The sequence below is a fragment of the Adiantum capillus-veneris genome, chromosome 6 (assembly GCF_014529385.1).
Source record: "Adiantum capillus-veneris isolate H3 chromosome 6, ASM1452938v2, whole genome shotgun sequence".
NCBI lineage: Eukaryota > Viridiplantae > Streptophyta > Polypodiopsida > Polypodiales > Pteridaceae > Adiantum > Adiantum capillus-veneris.
The window spans coordinates 149,890,017-149,912,350 of record NC_140936.1 but is presented as its reverse complement, the minus strand read 5'-3'; positions in this window follow the sequence as shown (position 1 = coordinate 149,912,350).

The following is a 22,334-nucleotide window of genomic DNA, read 5'->3' as shown; positions in this document are numbered from 1 at the left end:
GATGAAGCACAAAATTCAGAAAATTGGATGGCTGCCATGCAATCAAAATATGATGCATTTATAGAAAATGACACATGGACTTTATGTGATTTGCCTCCTGGCAAAAAGGCCATTGGTACAAATTGGGTTTACAAGTTGAGTGACAGAAGTTAGATGGTGAGGTTGATCGCCATAAGGATCAACTTGTTGCAAAAGGCAATGCGTAGCAGAAGGCATAGATTATGAAGAAACTTTTGCTCCCACTTGAAGTATGACTCTTGTTCATTTTCTATGTACATTGGCATCTCATTTTGGTTGGGGTGTACATCAATCGGATATTGTTACTACTTTCTTGAATGGTGACATTTTTTAGGAAGTCTATGTAACACAGACTTGCTATTTTGTCAAGAAAGGACAAGAGGACAAAGTGTGTAGATATAAGAAGGCTTTGTATGGGTTGAAGCAATCTCCTCGTGCTTGGTATAAGAAAGCTGACACTCATTTGGTCAAACGAGGCTTTTGCAATATTCCAACAAAAAGCACATTGTATGTCAACCGTGAGGGCAATGTACTTCTCATTATTGTTCTTTATATGGATGATTTGTTGATCATTGGTCCCAATGAGGCACATATTGCTGAATTTAAGACTGATTTGAATGCTACGTTCAAGATGAAAGATTTCCAGGGCTGTTGCATTATTACTTGGGTACACAGTTTAAGCAGTGTGATGGTGGTATTTCCTTGTGTCAGAAAAGTTACATAGAGACATTGGTATGTAATTTTGCACTTAAGGATTTCAAACCTATTGCCACTCCCATGGGAACAAGTTTGAAGTTGCGTCTACATAATGTTGGTGATCTTGCTGATGTCACTCTTTACCAAACTGATGTTGGCTGCCTCATTTATGTATACAACACGGGGCCGGATATCCATTTTAGGTCAACAAATTTATGCACAGCCCAGGGTCTAAGCATTGACAAGCAGTCAAGAGGATTTTTCACTACTTGAGTGGCACTTTTCATCTTGGCTTGTTTTATCCCAAGGGGGGATCATTGCTACCAGATTTACATGCTTTTTCGGACTCAGATTGGGCTGGTTGTTATGACACAAGAGTGTCCACAAGTGGTTTTTGTTTCATGCTTGGAAGTTCATGTATTTCATGGTTGAACAAGAAGAAACCTACTATGGCCACTTCCAGTTGTGAGGCTAAGTACAGGGTAGTCTTCATAGCTACGACTAAGTGTATAGGCTCAGACGCCTTATGGCTTATTTGGGTGTTGGACAAGACATTGCCAACATCATCTACATTGATAGTCAGAGAGCATTGGCAATTGCGCAAGGAACCCTGTTTTATGCTTGCACAAATCACATTGAGGTACATTACCACTATGTTAGGGAGAGGCTCTTAGCAGGAGAAATCAGCTTGGCTTATGTGCCAACACAGGACAACCTTGCAGATCTTTTCACAAAGGCATTGTCTCGTGAGAAGCTGGAAGATTTCGTAAATCTTTGGGCTTGCTCCCCTTTGTGGACTGATCATGTCCTCAGGGCATGGCACTTCCCTTTACTCTTTGTGCCAGCCCTCGTTCATCGCATCACTCCCAGGGGGATTTGTTACCATATACATGTGGTAGTGATATGTGTGAACACAGTAGGACCGCCAGGGCATTTTTTCCCTCTTTAGGAGGTCTTTTCCCACGTACATTGTATATACGCCCATCACTCTAGGGCTATCTATCTTTCCATTGCACACTTAGTAAAACACTCTCTGTTGTGTGCCTTGAGCTTCCTTCATCTTCTCCAAGTTGTGTGCGTTTCCATGAAACCCTAATTCCAACATGCATTACATACACCTCCTCATACAAGCTACTTGGGGGGTTCACTATGTGTAAAACTACCATATCACGTGTATTCAAGACATGTTTGTAAAACCCCTTATCTGTGAATTTTGTTAAGAATATAATGTACCCTTTTCTTTTAAAATCTGTAAGTTTTTTTCAAATTTGAAAAAATAATGCCCTTATGTATATATATTTCTGTAAGTTTCAAGAACTTTAAATACCCTTCTGTTGAACTCACGTGATATGTTACATTTTGATTAGGTGACCTCCCCGGGACAAGCTACCATTCAAACAACAATTTTAATGTCCGACTAATGAACATTCAATCCAAAATAATCTCCAAATGCACAAATGATTCAAATAGTTTTCATACAGCAAGTGGGAGGAAAAGTTTCTTCATAATCCATGCCCTCTTGCTGAGCATAACTTTTTGTAACAAGCCTTGCCTTGTAGTGATCAATACTACCATCCAACTTACGTTTTGGCTCATACACTCAAGTAAAGATCAAGTTTTTACATACCAAACATCCAATTTTTTAACCTTTGTGCTTCACCAAATGTAAGAGGTTTTTGTCACACATACTCGGCAAAGACATGATGAGAATCCAAACAAGTATGATTAGACAAAGGTGCATCTAATTTATTGTCATGAAAAGTATGAACTAGCCATTTTGGCATACCTCCAACTTCCTCATTTTCATCCTTTCCTCATCAAGTACATCATTAACATTTGCATCAAAAATAGAAAAGTTACATAGATTGAATGTTTGCCTTATTTGGACTTACATTTATATTCCCACCATTGAAAAGTGGCAACGAGGTATAAAACACGTCCTGTGAACTGACATCTATTCTTTGGTACATGACAACAAGGACTGAACTACATCTTCCATAAAAAAAATAGCTCGAGAAGTCAACGTACATTTTGACTTTGGATGATATAGCAGTCAACCCTTTCTCTCAGCACTGTAACCAGCAAAGATGCAATTAATAACTTTATCATCCAAATTTTTTCAGTGTTGTTGAAACACTAGAGCATAATGCAAGCAACCAAAATGACACAAGTTAACAAGATGGCTTCTTATCATGCCATGCCTCATGTGGAGTCTTAGAGTGAAAAGCTTTGGTGGGACATCTATTAACCAAGTAGCATCACACATGATAGCCTCTAGCCAAAAAGCATGTGGTAAAGCTTGGCTTCTTATCATGCCATGCCTCATATGGAGTCACAGACTTCAAAGATTTTGTGGGACATCTGTTAAGCTTGTAGGAATCTCACATGATAGCCTCTAGCCAAAAAGAATGTGGTAAAGCTTGACTTTTGACCATGCATCATGCCATCTCCATAGGTGACCCATTTTTCCTCTCAACAACACCATTTTGTTGAGGTGTATAAGGCAATGTACATATTTGTCTCATCCCATGACTAGCCAAAAATGCATCAAATTCTTTTGACATATATTTACCCACTCAATCAAGATGGAGGGTGCCCACATTACAATCAGATACATTTTTGGTCAACTGCAAACTATTCAAAGCACATAAACACTTTAAACTTAGCTTTAAGCAGGTATACCTATGTATGCCATGAGTAATCATCAAGAAAAGTCACGAAGTACAAATTATTACAAAAATAATGAGTGTGCATCAGACCATTAACATCATTGTCTGCAAGCTACAACTTGCAAATAGCCTTCACTAAACCATCTTTCAAAAACCTAGAATGTTGTATTTTCTCCAAAATATAGAGTTCACAAACATGCTTAGAGTGTGCCTCCAAAGGGAACAATGAGGTATCCATATTACATTTCTATATATGCATCAAACTTGCAAAATTCAAATGCCCAAAACATGCATGCCATACTTTAGTATCTAAAACAGCTTTAGAATCTATAATTATGTTTGTAAAGTTTTCCACACAGACTTGTTAATAAGAATTAAGCTTGCCACAAGACAACATACTTGAATCCCCATTAGCATCACGTGAGCTAAGATCATGACTAGTGCATTTATCATCCATAAACTTTATAACAAGACCAAGTCTTGTTAATGTGAAAACAGACAACAGATTCTTCTTGATTTGAGACACAAAAAGTGTGAAGGAATTGCCATTAACCACAATGAGTACAGTCTTTTCAACCCTCTGAAGTGAATAAGAGGCATTGTTGGCACAAGAGACATTGTTCCCATTGGGGACAACATCAAGAGAAGTGAACAAGTCATGATGAGATGTAATGTGTTTTGTAGCACCAGTATCAAAATACCACATATGTGAATCTCTAGTCTCAATCATGAATGCATCATGATCAAAAGGGTCACACTGACACTGTGGACTAAATTCTATTCTATGTCAACAACTCAATTTGCAGATTTTGTAATCCTTGCATTTGAAGAAGATTCACTTTCTCTCTATGTGCATGTTTAGCCTAGAACATTGCTTTATCAGATGATTAGTAGCTTTGCAATAGTTGCAACACAAATTTTTCTTTTCTCTTTCAATAATTGTTTCATATGTATTGATGTTATGGAAGGAATTTGTCACATATGATTTGCTACATGAAGAAGAAACATTAGAACTAATAGTGTTGTTATTGCTACCTCTTCTTTATGCAGCAAGAAAAGCCTAATCAACAACACGTTGCTTAGCCCTATTTTTTCTTGACTGAGCCTCTTGTAATAGCAAAATGACCAACCCATAAAACTTAACAGCATTATCATTAGCCTATTCATCAAGCCTCAAAGTAAAAGTCTGATACAAATATAGTAATTGTTGGGTTCAAGCCCTTGTCGGTCAGCCCGTGGGAAAGCCTCTTATAGGCATGCAATAGAAAGATCAGTTAAAGTCAAGTTTTTCATGGTTTTTGTGGCTTTATATACATTGTAAGCTCTCTCATAGAATATAGCGTATTACTTTGTATTCATACTGTGTCGAGTTTCTCTTTCCCTCTCTCTCTTTCTTGTTCTTTTCTGCTGCACCATGCCATGGTAGTCCTCTGGATTCATCCTCCCTAGCCCGTTGTCCCAACAACTGGTATCAGAGCGTGTACGTGTTGCTAGGACCACCTCCCAAGACGCTGTGGGCAGGGGCATCAACACAAGCGGCAGTTGTTCCTAGGCGGCACCACACGTAGGAAGGTAGAGCCACAGATGGGGTAGCATCTCAAAACGTTGCTAGCAAGCGGTTGCTCAAGTCGATCTTACTTGCATCTCAAAAGGCCACTGTGTGGCGGAGCCCAGGTGGGCATCTCAAGACGCTCAGTGGTGACTGATCTTTGGCGGGCAAGAGCACTTCAGCATATCGAAATGCTGCCCTAAGCAAGGGACATTGTCACAGGCAAATCGGACTACATCTTAAAACGTGGTCCATAGCGCAGGGCAAATTGGGAGTCACAGCAGCATATCAAAACGCTGCAGAGAAAAAAAAAACTGCTAGTGGGCAATAATTCCAGCATATCAAAACGTTGTTGTGTGTAGAGAGCCAGTGGGTGAGCTTTTCAAATCAATATAGGAGGTTGGCTTGGCAACTAGAAGGGGATTTCAAAGAGAGCTAGGCTTCCTTTGACGCTTAACAACGAGCAGCTCAAAATGCCTACTACAGAGGGGGATGAGGCACAAGTAAAGGTAAACAAGCTTTTATCCATCAGCTCCCAAACAAGTATTACGCTCTTGAATATTGCAGGCCTCCCAAGGTTTCTAATACTGTTAAATATGATCGAGGTCCTGAGAGGTGATCATGTTGAGAACTCTCCGTGTATGTTGCAAATGCAAGAACAGAAGCTATGCAATCTACCTTGCAAAATTGACAAGCTAGATCTTACCACAGAAATGGTAAACAATTATCAACGTGATTATCCCCTTGGAGTCAAGATCCCATTCTTAAGGGAGATGAAAACCGCCCAAATTGAAAGTTTTGCTACAACAAGTTGGTCAACCAACACATGCAAAGTCCACAAAATATTTTTATATGTTCAATGTCATAGATCTCTTATGTTTTGTCCTTTGTCAACACAATTATGTTTTTCAGTCAAAGCCTCTTTTACCTTATTTGTTGTCAGTCATGCCATTTCAAAAGTTGTACGTCAAAATTTGTACGGGTTATAGACACTGCCACGACAATCATGTGGTAAGACCTCCCAAAAGTATTTGTTCTCAGCCCTATTGTTTCACTTTCATGAGGTTACTGGGTACACCTTAAACCCAAGGTTTGGTAGTGAATCAAAAACTCCATTTTTTGGTAGCTAAATATTTTGGCCTACACCCTATCTGTTCAAGGGGGGGTTACTCATCTAGCACTAGGTTATGGATACACCAAAAATCCTTGGTTGTGAGAGAACCTAAAACTCACGGTTGTCGAGTATAACAAAAACTCGAGGTATCATGAGAGGGTCTGTCTAGTTCGGGCTTGAGGGGGGGATTGTTGGGTTCAAGCCCTTGTCAGTCAGCCCGTGGGAAAGCCTCTTATAGGCATGCAATAGAAAGATCAGTTAAAGTCAAGTTTTGCATGGTTTTTGTGGCTTTATATACATTGTAAGCTCTCTCATAGAATATAGCGTATTACTTTGTATTCATACTGTGTCGAGTTTCTCTCTCCCTCTCTCTCTTTCTCGTTCTTTTCTACTGCACCATGCCATGGTAGTCCTCGGGATTCATTCTCCCTAGCCCGCTGTCCCAACAGTAATGCATCTTGGACACTCTGCACATAGAGAATGACTTCCCCTGTAGTAATAATGGGTTTCTCCTTGATATCTTTTATTTCAAAAAGATAAATGTATATTTCATCTTCTTCATTCATGATCTTTGATTATTTCTATTTGTGCAAAAATGATATTTTTGTCTCATTGTGACATGCATACAACGTAGTTAGAACATCCCACGCATTTTTTTCTATTTTGGTTGAACGGATGCAAGGAGTAATGGTGTGCTTGTCAGACAACACAATTAATGCATATGCCTACATATCTCTACTATCCCAATGAGCCTATCCAGTTGAACGGATGTAAGGAGTAATGGTGTGCTTGTCAGACAACACAATTAATGCATATTCCTACATATCTCGACTATCCCAATGAGCCTATCCAATTGTAGTTAAAACAATACTAATAGTAAAAGTAGAATTGCTAGAAATATCCTCTATAGAACTTGGACCCATCAAAATTGGCGTACATAAAAACCTTTAACAATGTTCCATACACCCTTGGAAACTAAAACATGTTGCATCATAGAAGTGTTGGGATTCAGGCCAACTAACCGGACATCCCGTTTACTACTAACCCATCTACTAACTTCACTCATGTATACACTTATTCTTTAATACACAAAAGAATAAGGAGCTGCAACAGGATAACGTTGCTCTGTGCGCTCCACCCAAAGCAGGTCTCTCTCTCTCTCTGCTCTTGCACTTTCACTCGCACACGCTTCCCTCGGTACCTTCAACTGGTATCAGAGCAAGGTTTTTGCTTGCCGTTTTCACGCGTACGTGCACACTTTCAAAAGTGCAAACAGGTTTCCAATTTCGGCATCGACAAATTCAGCGTTCCAAGAGCATCTCCAGCAGGTGTCCTGGATTTTCACCCCCCTTTCAAAGTTGTTCGTGCAGTCAAAAGCTTCATCCGAGCTACACTTCAAGAGTTGTATTTTTCAACTCCACTTTTGCTACAGCTACAGGTACATGTAAGGACATAGGTGCAGGTTGTTCAGAGAATATTTTGGGATTGTATTTAGCCGTTTTATGGCTATTATATGCTATTGAGACGGTGTTTATGGACTGATTAGGAGCACTTTTTGGCATCGACATTGTCTCGGGTTTTTCAGGCATCCACCTCCTCATAGATTCTTGCATACATACAGGACATCTAGGTTTCTTACAGGTTGCAGTGTTTAGCATCAGCACAGATTTCAATGGGGGTACTTGATGCACATATGCATTGTTTTGGCACTTTTGATAGTGCTTGAGCTCTTTTGAGAGTGGTTTTACTCCTCGCAGGGATTTGCTTACTGATTGCACATTTGGTTTGGCGTCTGTTTGAGCGTGTATACTGCATCTTGCAGTATTGTTGACAGTGGATGTACGTTGAGTTGTGGAAACTGCCATATGTACCTTTTGTGGAGCCGATTTGGCTTGTCTCTCACAGTCTCAACCGTTTTTGAGATTCGATTTGGAGGCCCTTTCTGAGACTGGGCTGGTTTCTTGTCTGCATAACCTTTTGTGAGGGTCGACAGCGTGAGGTTTTCTTGAGTTGTGGGATTCTCGAATGTTGAGATCCTTTCTGTGATACAGGTTGCTAGAGTACCCCTTTTTTGTGGCCTCGCCATAGGATATGTATAGAGAGGGCTAGGTGCATTTGACGCCGTGTTGGTAGTCTTGGGTCAGCTTTTGACTTTTTATGCACAGTTAGTGGTTGATGCGCCTGTCTTATGCTCAAAGAGCATTACTTTTGATGCGTTACTGATCTCTTGTGACACAATTTTGGATTGAGATTCTGTCAGTTTTTTTGGGGGAACTCTACGAATTTTTCCCAGAATTACCAGTGTTTATTGCCATATTATCTTTAGCTTGCAGGCATGTCATCTAGCGGTGAAAAGGATATTCACAATATCCGAAAATTTGATGGGACAAATTTTGCTATCTGGAAAGAGAATATTCAAGATGTTCTCATAAAAAAGGGCCAGTTGGATCCTATCATGGAGCGCCCAGAGGGCGAGTATACAGATGTTGAGTGGGAGAGACTTGATGCTAAGGCCAAATCTACCCTCCGTTTGCATTTGGCCAAATCTGTGTACTTTACTATAGTTGGAGAAAGGACTGCTAGAGATGTATGGGATAAGTTGTGTTCCAGTTATGAGAACAAAAGTGCCACTAATAAGGTTTTCTTGATGAAGAAGCTGTTTGACCTCGTATGAAGGAAGAGGCCACTATTTCTACTCACATTAATGAGTTCAATATCATTTTCACTCAGTTGACCACTCAGGGTTTGGTCTTCGATGACAAAATCAAATGTATCTTCTTGCTATGCAGTTTACCCTCCTCTTGGGATACGTTCTTTACTACGATTAGAACCTCAACACTTGGTACCAGTCTAGTGTACAATGAAGTTCTTGGGAGTCTGTTTATCAAGGAGATTCGAAGGAAATATCTCGAAGGTAAGAAGGATGGTGATGTGTATGTTGCTAGTGATAGACAAAGGGGTCGCACTCAAAGTCGTGCCAAAAGCAAGGAACGTGGGGGCTCACGCAGTAAGTCTCGGGGTTCTATGTGTAATCGAGTGCTATCACTACCATAAAAAAGAGCATGTGAAGAAGGATTGCAGGAAATGGCAGCAAAGAAATAAGGATAAACAATCCGGTGACACTTCTAAGTCCGATGATTCAAACAAGGGCAAAGCAAAGTTAGAGGAGATCAATGTGCTAGAGTCTTCAAATTCTCTTATTGTAGAGACTCTTCCAGTGGTTTTTATGCCACTTACCTCTGACGAATTGATCCTCATAGCAGATCTACCTATTGAGGCTCTTGTTACAGAAGATGCGCAGTATGTATAGAATTGGATAGTAGATTCTGGTGTGAGTTTCCATGTGACACCACATAGAGAGAGTGGTCTCTACTTATTCTCACTCTGGTGGCAAAGTGAGACTTGGTGATGCTTATGAACTAGATATTGAGGGTGTCAGAAACGTCAAATTGCAGTTAAGAAATGGCACGCACTTTACTTTATGTAATGTCAGACATGTGCCCAAGTTGACTAAAAGCTTGATTTCTGTTGGTCAGCTTGATGATTTGGGCTACAACACCACATTTGGCAATGGTTTGTGGATAGTACGCGAAGGTAATCTTGTTGTACTCAGAGGTCAGAATCATGGTACCTTGTATTTCATGCATGTGTCAGATGTTGGTCATGATACATATCTATAGCCAAGCTGCCATCTATTGAGTTGTGGCATTGCCGGCTAGGTCATATTAGCCAAAAAGGAATGAGAACTCTGACCCGTTTTGGCTACTTACCTGTCTTGTCTTATGTTAACTTTCATGTTTGTGAGCACTGTATCTATGGCAAACAAACTAGGTCTGTGCACTTACCATTGGGTCAAAAGCGAGCTGAACCTCTAGATTTAGTACATAGAGATGTTTGTGGTCCTCTGTCAACCAAACCTCTGGGTGGGGGGGTGGGGGGGGGGGGGGGGGGGGGGGGGGGGGGAGGGGGCAGCTATTTTGTGACATTCATAGATGACTTTACTCGAAAGGTGTGTCCATATCCTTTTAAACATAAGGATCAAGTTCTTCCTGTGTTCCAAATTTTTTTGGCACTTGTTGAGAATCAGTCTGGCAAGAAACTAAAGAGGTTGCAGACTAACAACAGTGGAGAGTATGTCTCCAAGGAGTTTGACAATTTTTGTGCTAAAAGGGGGATTAAGAGGCATTTTACTGCACCATACACACCAGCTCAAAATGGAGTTGCTGAGTGCATGAATTGTACGATTCAGGAAAGAGTCACAGCCATGCTTTCTAGGGCAAATCTCACACAAGGATTTCGGGCAGAAGCCGTCTTGATCGCAGTGCACATTATAAATTGTTCCCCTAGTATGCCATTGAATTATGAGATTTCAGAAGAGTTATGGTCTAAACATAAACCCCACTATGACCATCTACATGTTTTTGGTTGTGAAGCTTATGCTCACGTGCCTAAACAACTTCAACAGAAGTTAGAGCCAAAGTCACACAAATGTATTTTCATTGGATATGGTGCTGATGGAGAGATGGGATATCATCTCTGGCACCTGAAATCTCGTTGAGTCATCCCTAGGTCAGATGTGATCTTCAATGAGTGGGAGTTTGTTTGGATTCAGGCCAACTGGCCGGACATCCCACTTACTACTAACCCATCTACTAACTTAACTCGTGTATACACTTATTCTTTAATACACAAAAGAATAAGGAGCTGCAACAAGATAACGTTGCTCTGTGCGCTCCACCCAAAGCAGCTCTCTCTCTCTCTCTCTCTCTCTCTCTCTCTCTCTGTGTGTGTGTGTGTGTGTGTGTGTGTGTGTGTGTGTGTGTGTGTGTGTGTGTGCTCTTGCACTTGCACTCGCATGCGCTTCCCTTGGCACCTTCAAGAAGCACATAATGGATAGTTTTTTCCATCCAAGTTGTCATCAATAGACAACATCTTGAAAGCATCATTGCTCTCAACCATAGTGAAAGACTGAACTTGACATAGAGAATGCCAAATCCAAGTAGAAATTGAAGGAAAATTGCAAAAGTGCTATATAGAACAAACCACTCTAGACTGTCAAAGATGTGAGATGAAAAAATCTGGAAATTATGCACAAAAGGATAAAATTGCCTTCAAATTACTTGTAGTGATGGAAATAGAGGCCAAAATGGTCCGAATCAAAATTCTGAACATACCAAACTCTATGAGTGTTCCTAAAGTAATTATTGACCTATTGATGCTCACCAAAACTCACTAAAATTAGAGAAAGTGAGCAGGGGGTGCTAGCGATATTGGTGATTATGCCAATTGTTGAAGGTAGGGTCACAAGAATGCACACATAGCTTGGACATGCAAAAAAAGCTCAAGGTACACAACAGAAAATGTATTACTTGGTGTGAAAATACAAGATAAGATAGCCCTAGAGTGATGGGTGCATATATAAAGCACAAGGGAACAAAACCTCCTAGTGAGAAACAAAGTGCCTCGATGGTCCTAAATGTGATCACACACATCACTAATATATACATGGTAGCAGAAGGTTGAACTCGGGGATGGTTCCCAAGAAAGAGCTTACAAGGTATGAGGAATATTGATAAACTCTAAAAGAGGAACAAATAGGATGGGAGGTAAATTAGTATAATTTTAATTCCTAAGAAAAAGGTGATGTTGATTACATGAGAAGAGTAAAAAGAGAGATCAAGGGTTCTGTCACCTTGGAAAGAAACGGAATTCTATGCCAAAATCACATATCTCTCTCATATTTATTATAAGAGCTTCATGATAAAGTGATTATTGTATGCAAATAAGGAGTCATGGTGGTAGTAGAGTTCTCTATACAAGAGCAAAGTAAATGTAAATTAACTGAAGACCGAGTTGTAGGTTGTCCCACTTTTTATTTTGTTGGGTTGATGGGGTGGTATCCACCTTCTTCTGGATTCTAACAAGAAGCTAACAAGAAGGTACTCCTCCACTTTTCAATCATATTTATGTGTCTAACAATTATCAAAAGTAAGTTTTGTTTGTGGCAAATTTTCCACAAATGGATCTCAACCTAGAATAGGATGTAAGCACCTTTATGTTTGATTTATTACCAACATATCTAGTGTATCTTAAAAGGGGATTAAGATATATTTGCTCAAGCTCTCTATGAAAAGATATGAGCAGAGTTTTTTGATGTTTTTAAATTTGAAGCTCCTTTTGGTTTGCCTCCACAAGGGATTGTGAAGTGCAAGATAGAGTGTACAGAGAAGGAGCATCTCTTCTTAGTTTGTCTCCTTTGAGAATAAGTTTGAAAGGACCAATGAGTAGCTAGAGAAATAATTGATCTAACATAGTTTTCACCCTTTTATTCTACATTTTTGCTCGTAAAGAAAGGTGAATATTTTAGAACATGTATCGACTACACGGCTTTGAGTAAAATCACAACAAAAGTGTAGGGATTATAAATGATTTTCTAGACGCTCTAGATGGAGCCATTGTGTTTAATAAGATAGCTTCAAAGTGTTACCACCAAAATAGAGTGAGAGAACAAATTTAAAGACAAACTTTGGTCATTATGAATATTTAGTGATGGCTTTTGGTCTTATTAATGCTTCAACTATTTTTATGATGCAAATGGAAAACAATTTATAACCATTCATGAATCATTTTGTTGCTGGTTTTATTAAGTCTACAAGAATATAAACCACATTAGTTTACTATCTTTCAAGCGTTGAGGGAAACAGTTTGTATGCTAATGTGGATAAAACTTTCTTTGCATACATTTTGTCTTTGAGAAAAAAAATCATAAAAACCACCAATGTATCCAATCATCTACGAGGTGTATCTCTTTTCTTCAAGCACACTACAAGATCACAAATTTATTTCAACTAGCAAAGTAGACACTTTGATTTACATCTATCATACTTATCACTTATTCCAATCATTGTTATCTATATCATAGGCCATAAGCATTTTTTCTTCAAACGTTGTCAAGAATATTACATATTTCTTATCAACATCATGACATAATTCTTCTACATGATTTTAACATAGACACAAGTACTACAAGCTTAAACTTAAGGAAAGTAACCCCTTTCACAATAATCACTTGTAGCCCGTCATTAAAAAAAGAGCAATAGAGTAAGAGAGAGAGAGAGAGAGAGAGAGAGAGAGAGAGAGAGAGAGAGAGAGAGAGACCCTTGTTATGGCATATGCAAGGAGATAAAGAGAGAATGACGGGAGAGAGGATGAGCCTTGACATATGAGAGAGAGAGAGAGAGAGAGAGAGAGAGAGAGAGGGAGGGAGAGAGAGAGAGAGGAAATCAAGGAGAGAGAAATGGGATCATTCAAACTATGTGTGGGTTGATGAGAAAGAAAGATTTGATGCAATCATGATTGAATGTGTGTAGAGACTCAAGAGAGTGAGAATATGTACTAGGTAGCTTGCTATTTGTTATGAACACACACAGCAACATTGTTAGTCTACTGGAGTGTAATATGCTCTTCCTCTTATAGGACCTTGACCCTCAATTAGCTTATACAACAAACCTTACTAAAATCTTATCCCTAACATTGCTTTGCTACTAAAAAGGTTGCATGGCTTTGATGGGAGCTCCTTCCAATCCCCCCCCCCCCCTTCAAATCTTGCCATGAATTATGTGTGAGCGGATCCCATTTGAGTAAAATACTACTCTGACACTTTCTAAAGACTTTGTTCCTCCCTCTTGTCCTTCGAAATACTTTCCCTTTTGGACCTCTTTAGTCTTTATGGATTGAGTTTTCCTTGGCCTTGTGGGAATCAAACCTTGGGGGAAATTGCTTCCTCTATTGAGAATGATACCTTGACTTTCCCTTAAATAACTGTGGGAAGCCTTATTGGAATTATCCCTAGATATGCTTGGCAATAGTAACGTATCATGGGAATTTGGGAGGGGCATTAACTGCCACCCCTCTTTTCCCTCTCGCAGATACCTTGGGCTCTCAAGGCCCTGTGGCTGCACTTCACTCACTCTGGTTGAGTCCCTTCTCTCTCACCCATCATCATGATCCTTGCATCAACACCTAGTACTCCCCTTGCATTGGTACCACCCTCTGACTGGTTATGGAATTAGTCCTGGATGGTGAGTAAACAATATCCTTGCCTCACATCCTTCTAGGTATGATGCAATACTCTTTTTGTGGTCTATTTTTTATTTGGATAGCTTCATGTGGCTATTGCACCATGTCATGTGGTTGGATTGCATACTTAGGACTTAATTGGTTGGCTGGCTATGGAATTAGGCTTCATGGATGGTGAGTAAACAATTCCCTTGCCTCACGTCCTTATAGGTATGATGCTATAATCTTTTTGCGGTCTAGTTTTCATTTGGATGGCTCCATAATTAAGACTTAACTAGTTGGCTGACTATGGAATTAGGCTTGGATGGTGAGTAAACAATATCCTTGGCTCACATCCTTATAGGTATGATGCTACTCTTTTTGTGGTCTATTTTTCATTTGGTATAGCTTCATGTGGCTATTGCACCATGTCATGTGGTTGGATTGAATACTTAGGACTTAATTGGTTGGTTGGCTATGGAATTAGGCTTCATGGATGGCGATGAAATGATTCCCTTGCCTCACATCCTTATAGGTATGATGCTATAGTCTTTTTGCAGTCTAATGCACCATCTCATGTGGTTGGATTGCATACTTAGGACTTGATTGGATTTCATTGAGGAAATGAAGATCATGGAGGAACAATAGGACATGTTGGGCCTAGCATAGAGAGGTAGTGGATGTCTAGTCTGCAATCTTCAACCTCCCTCCCTAAATATCCATAAAAGATGAGTGGAAATCCCTCACTTAGACTTGCGTTCTTATTTTTGGGTCCATCATTTTGGCTACTTACCTATGTTAGATTACAAAGACTTTCCATTGTGTGAACATTTTCTATACGGCAAACAAACTAGGTTGACATCTTTGCCATGGAAAATGAAACTAGGCGAACCTCTAGACTTGGTGCACAGTGATTTGTGTGGTCCAATGCCACATAAAACTCTAGGGGGGGCGAATTACTTTCTCACATTCATCGATGATTCTACCATAAAGATGTGGGTGTATCTCTTTAAGCGTAAGGAAGAGGTCTTTTCAACATTCCAAATGTTCCTCGCCATGGTTGAGAACCAATCAAGAAAAAAGCTCAAAGATTTTTGCACGGACAATGGTGGAGAATACGTCTCCATAGAGTTCAATGCTTTTTGCAAGTCTACCTGATGTTGGAGATTTTCTAGATGGTACCCTCTACCCAACAATTGTTGGTTGCCTCATTTATGTATGTATTACAAGGCCAAACAATCTATTTGTATCTCACAAGCGAGTAGATTTATGCATAGCCCAAGGTCTAAGCATTGGCAAGGAGCTAAGAGGATCTTTCTCTACTTGAGTGGCACTATACATCTTGGGGTATTTTATCCCAAGGGGAATCATTGCTGCTAGATTTACACATTTTTCTAAAACTTGGATTAGGTTGGTTTCTATGACTGAGTGTCCATGCGTGGTTTTTGTTTCATGCTCAAAGGTTCAAGCATATCTTGGTTGAGCAAGATGCAATCTATTGTAGATCTCTAGTTGTGAGGTTGAGTATATGGCAGCTTTCACAACCACGATCGAGTGTATGTGTCTCAAAAACATTATGGTTGATTTGAGAATTGGGAGTCTAGCACTTCCATCTACAGTAACAGCTAGAACACATTGCCAATAGTGAGGAACCAAGCCTTTCATGCTTTCACAAAGAACATTGAGGGGCATTATAACTACGTTAGAGTGAATCTCAATTGGAGGGATCAACTTGGCTTATGTGCGGACATAAGACAACGTTGCATATTTGTTCACAAAGGCCTCATAAAAAGTTTGAAGCTTTTTGAAAAGATTGAGATTGCTTCCCTTTGTGGATTCATCATGTCCACAACACTTTTCTATACTCTATGTGCTAGCTCTCATTCATTGGATCATTCCCAAAGGGGATTTGTTACCATGTATATGATGGTGATATGTGTGAACACACTCTACGTGCTAGATCTCATTCATTGCATCAACACACCTAGTGGCTAATGCAAGATCACGAATCCACTCAACCATCTTGGTTGAACACTTAAATATGAAAAGGTTTGGTCAACTTCTTACTAGGGATCATGGAGTGCTTTGCACGGAGGGGTGAGCATGCTCAAGGATAGAATGGAATCAACATGTATACAAAAAAGATTAGTGAATAGAAAAGAGATTAGCGATGAAAGAAGATTTGAGAGACTCCATAACAAATTCCAAAGTTTCTTCTTCTCCAAAAGGTGAGTTAACTGTTGGAATTAGGGTTGCAGAGAAACACACACAGCTTGGAGAAGACGAAGGAAGCTCAAGGCACACAATAGAGAGTGTGTTACTTAGTGCGCAATGGAAAGATAGATAGCCCTAGAGTGATGGGCGTATATACAATGCACGGGGGAAAAAACCTCCTAAAGAGGGAAAAAATACCCCGGCGGTCCTAGTGTGTTCACACACATCACTACCACATGTATATGGTAACAAATCCCCCCTGGAGTGATGCGGTGAACGAGAGCTGGCACATGAGTAAAGGGAAGTGCCATGCCCTGAGGACAGGATCAGTCCACAAAGGGGAGTAAGCCCAAAGCTTTGCGGAAAGCTTCAAGCTTCTCACGAGACAATGCCTTTGTGAAAAGATCTGCAAGGTTGTCCTGTGTTGGCACATAAGCCAAGCTGATCTCTCCTGCTGAGAGCCTCTCCCTGACATAGTGGTAATGCACCTCAATGTGCTTTGTGCGAGCATGAAAAACTGGGTTCCTCGCAACTGCCAATGCGCTCTGACTGTCAGTGTAGATAGTGTTGGCAGTGTCCTGTCCAACACCCAAGTCAGCCATAAGGCGTCTGAGCCATACACACTCAACCGTAGCTGTGAAGACTGCCCTGTACTCAGCCTCACAACTCGAAGTGGCCACAGTAGGTTGCTTCTTGCTCAACCATGATATACATGAACTGCCAAGCATGAAACAAAAACCACTTGTGGACACTCGCGTGTCAAAACAACCAGCCCAATCTGAGTCCGAAAAAGCATGTAAGTCTGGCGGCAATGATCCCCCCTTGGGATAAAACAAGCCAAGATGTAAAGTGCCACTAAGGTAGCGGAAAATCCTCTTGACAGCCTGCCAATGCTTAGACCCTGGGCTATGCATAAATCTGCTGACCTGTGAGACTGCAAACTGAATATCTGGCCTCGTGTTGCATACATAAATGAGGCAGCCAACAGCAGTTTGGTAAAGAGTGACATCAGCAGGATCGCCAGCATCATGTAGACTCAACTTCAAACCTGTTTCCATGGGAGTGGCAATAGGTTTGCAATCCTCACGTCCAAACTTACATAGCAATGTCTCTATGTAACTTTTCTGACACAAGGCAATACCACCATCACACTGCTTAAACTGTATACCCAAGTAATGATGCAACAGCCCCAAATCTTTCATCTTGAAAGTAGCATTCAAATCAGCCTTAAATTCAGCAATATGTCTCTCATTTGGTCCAGTGATCAGCAAATCATCAACATAAAGAACCACAATGAGAAATACATCATCCTCACGCTTTACATACAATGTGCTTTCTGTTGGACTGTTACGAAAGCCTCGTTTAAGCAAATGAGTGTCAGCTTTCTCATACCAAGCACGAGGAGATTGCTTCAACCCATACAAAGCCTTCTTACATTTGCACACTTTGTCCTCTTGTCCTTTTATGACAAAACCGCGAGGCTGCGTTACATAAACTTCCTCAAATATGTCACCATTCAAGAAAGCAGTAACAATGTCTGATTGATGTACATCCCAACCAAAATGAGCTGCCAATGCACATAGAAAATGCACAGTAGTCATACGACAAGTGGGAGCAAAAGTCTCTTCATAATCTATGCCTTTTTGTTGTGCATAACCCTTTGCAACAAGTCGAGCCTTATGGCGATCGATCTCACCATCCGGCTTGCGTTTCAACTTGTAAACCCACTTCGTACCAATGGCCTTTTTGCCAGGAGGCAAATCACATAAAGTCCATGTGTCATTCTCTATAAGTGCATCATATTCTGATTTCATGGCAGCAATCCAATTTTCTGAATTCTGTGCTTCATCAAAAGACAGAGGCTCCTCAACATCATGTAAACTAGACACAGCCAAAGCATAACAATCTGATGCATAAGATGCATGGCGAGAGCCTGAACGAGTACGACTAGATAAAGGTGCATCCAATTTACTGTCACGCAAAGTGTGCACCAGCCATTTTGGCATACCTCTAGCCTGCTCATTTTCAGCCCTTTCCTCATCAAGTACATCATGTACATCTGCATCAGTAATAGGCTGTTCTAAAACATTTTCAGAAACCCCCATAGGCTGTACATTTGCCTCATTGGAACTTACATTCGTATTTCCACCACTGAAAAGAGGCAACAAAGTGTCATAGATGTCCTGTGAGCTTACATTACTGTCTCTAGTACATGACAGCAAGGGTTGAACAGAATCTTCCACAAACACTACATCCCGTGAAACCAAAATACGTTTTGTTTGCGGATGATACAACCTGTAACCTTTGCTTTCAGCACTATAACCAACAAAAATACATTTGACAGCCTTATCATCCAATTTTCTGCGCTGCACTTGTGGCACCAAAGCATATGCCAAACAGCCAAAAACACGCATGTGCTCAATAGAAGGTTTTCTATCATGCCATGCTTCATATGGAGTAATAGACTGCAAAGCTTTCGTAGGACACCTGTTAAGTACATAAGTGGCACACATGATGGCCTCAAGCCAAAAAGAATGCGGCAAAGCTTGACTTTTGACCATACATCGTGCCATTTCCGTTAGTGACCTGTTTTTCCTCTCAGCAACACCATTTTGCTGAGGTGTATAAGGCACTGTACATTGGTGTTTTATCCCACGACTAGCCAGAAATGCATTAAATTCATGAGACATATACTCCCCCCCTCAATCGGAACGGAGGGTGCCCATAGTACATTTTGAGACATTTTCAGCCATAGCCAAAAATTGTTTGAAGCACATAAAAACTTCGGACTTCGCTTTAAGCGGAAATACCCACGCATGCCTGGAGTAATCATCAATGAAAGTCACGAAGTACAGGTAATTGCCCAAGGACGGAGTTTGCATGGGCCCACAAACGTCACTATGCACAAGCTGCAACCTGCATGTGGCCCTAACTGAACCATCCTTTGGAAACTTAGAACGCTGCATTTTACCCAGAATACAGCCTTCACAAACATGTTTGATAGGTGCTTCAAGAGGCGGCAAAGAAGCAACCATATCAGATTTCTGCAAACGCAGCAAACTGGCAAAATTCAGATGACCAAAACGTGCATGCCAAAGTTTTGCATCTGAAATAGCCCTTGAATCTGCAACAGCATTTGCAAAATTTTGTCCACACTTGTCATACAAAGTGAGCTTATACAGCCCACGGCACAAAAGCCCAGATGCAACAATTTCATCACCAAAACTGAGATCATGAACTGTACATCTGTCATCCACAAATTTGACTACAAGTCCAAGTCTAGCAAGTGCGGATACAGACAATAGATTCTTCTTGATCCCAGGTACATAAAGTGCATCAACAAGTGTGAAGGAACTGCCATTAGCAGCAGTGAGCACAATCTTTCCAACTCCCTGAACTGGATAAGAGGCGTTGTTGGCACAAGTGACTGAATTCCCATGAGGGACAGACTCGAGAGAGGTAAACAATTCACGATGTGAGGTAATGTGCTTTGTAGCACCACTGTCGAAATACCACACATGTGAATCTGCAGCAACTGACAAGCATGCATCATGGACAGCAGGATTGTAAGTGCACTCTGTGCTAAAAGCCCATTCTGCATCAACATCAGCATCACAATCTCCTTTCACAGAAGACTCAACAATGGCTGCATTTGTAGTGGAACCAGCATTTGCAGTGGAACCACCCTCTTTCTTCTTAGCCTCTTTGGCCTTCAACTTAGGACACGACTTGATTAAGTGATCATTGGCTTTACAATAATGGCAACGCATCTTCTTTTTGCCCTTATCACCAGAATTGCCAGACGAAGTGCTGCCAGTAGAAGCATTAGGAACAGAATTTTTGCCACTCGCAGCAGAACCATAAGAAGTGGCTGCATTACTGTTACCACCCTTTCTTTGAGAAGCAATAAAAGCCTGTTCAACTGCACGCTGCCTAGTCCTGTTTTTTCTAGAAAGTGACTCTTGCAACAGCAATGTGCATAATGCATCAAACTTGACAACTTCAGGATTTCCTTGGGTCATCAGTCTCCAAGTACTAGCAAAAGTCTGGTAGGAATCTGGTAAGGCATCAAGAACAGTCTGCACAAGGGAACTGTCAGAAATGACTTCACCTGCAGAAATGAGTTGCTCATTGATATCCTTGACACTAGCAAGGAAAGTGTCCATATCATCTTCCTCATGCATAATCTTCGACTCTAGCTCTTTACGCAGCAAAGCAATTTTAGCCTCATTGCGGCTTGCATAAAGACCTGCTAGAATATCCCAAGCCTGTTTTGCAGATTTTGCTGAACGGATGTGAGGAATAATGGTGCGCTTCACAGACAACGCAATCAATGCATGAGCCTGCGCATCCTTAACATCCCAACGAGCTTGTTCTGCTGTAGGCAAAACAACTCTAACAGCTGCAATCCTTGCAGCAAGACCTGCAACATCCTCAATATCGCCTACATCTTCAGAACCAGGACGTACATCAATGCCCTGCACAATGTTCCAGACACCTTTTGACACAAGAACGTGTTGCATCATATAAGCCCACATAGGGTAGTTGTCCCCATCCAACCTGTCCTCAGCAGCAAACATCTTGAACACATCTGTGTTGTTGTTGTCAGCCATGGTAAATGCTGCACCTGATGTGAAAACTGCCCGAAAATAGGAGAAATGGAGCGGGAACAACTTGTGCTATATAGCACAAACCGTAGAAGACTATAAGGCACCTGTTATGCAGAAAACGGCACTGACAGAAAATCTGCACAAAATGACGAAATAACCTGTGCAGTACTGCCCGTAGTGGAAACGGAGGCCGAAATGAGCCCAAATCAAAATTCTGTGCAGACCGAGCTCTTCGACCTCTCCCAAAATATTTGTCGACCTGCGAACGCTCGCCAAAGCTCACTGAAATCGGAGAAAGTGAGCAGGCGTGTGCTGGAGCAGCTGGCGACTAAGCCCGGGAGGACGTGACCTGCTCTGATACCAATTGTTGGAATTAGGGTTGCAGAGAAACACACACAGCTTGGAGAAGACGAACGAAGCTCAAGGCACACAATAGAGAGTGTGTTACTTAGTGCGCAATGGAAAGATAGATAGCCCTAGAGTGATGGGCGTATATACAATGCACGGGGGAAAAAACCTCCTAAAGAGGGAAAAAATGCCCCGGCGGTCCTAGTGTGTTCACACACATCACTACCACATGTATATGGTAACATTAACAACATATATTTTACATAAGAATTGTGTGGATGCTCAAAAGTTGTTGGGTTTCAAGCCTAGTCCAATTTGTGTGGGGAGCTACCCTGTCACAGACAGATAAAGACCACTCCTTTATTCTGGATTTTTCAGGGTAAAATGAGTGGTTATTAGTTAGTCCAATTCTATATATATGTAAGAGTTTCAATCAATCAAACATAGCATGCAAGTTTGGTCTGTGTGTGTGTGTGTGTGTGTGTGTGTGTGTGTGCACGCTTTTAGCTCTCATGATTTTCCTTTGACTACAACCTTTATAATTTTGTTATCCCAACAGTGGTATCAAAGCCCAGGTAGTGCATTTCAATACTCTATTGAATCTTACACAGACAGAGCAGAGGGTGTTCTAAAACAATACCTTTTTTGTGGCATAAAGCAAGGGTTCAATAGCAAGCTCCTTTGTAGCAATAGTGTTCTAAAATACTATCGCTTGTTGGTAGTTTCGCAAGCATCCAATGGAGGGTAGTTGCCAAGATTTTCAAAGGTTCAAAACATTGTTCAGCAATAGAGAGTCCCAAACGGCTTGCACAGAGGCCTTGTCAACAAGTATAGCGTATCAAAATGTTGCAAGACTTGCAAATCCAAAGCATTATCAAACTCTCTTCTGGGGAGAAAATAACTTGTCACAACATAAAAACATATTGCATATCCTGTAATATTGCATCTAATACCCACCTTTCTTCTAGAGACTGAAATAATATTATCTGCCTCGAAAACAATTAACAAGCAACTTGTCCTGAAACATAAATTGACAGACCCATTAAAGGCCATTTCCA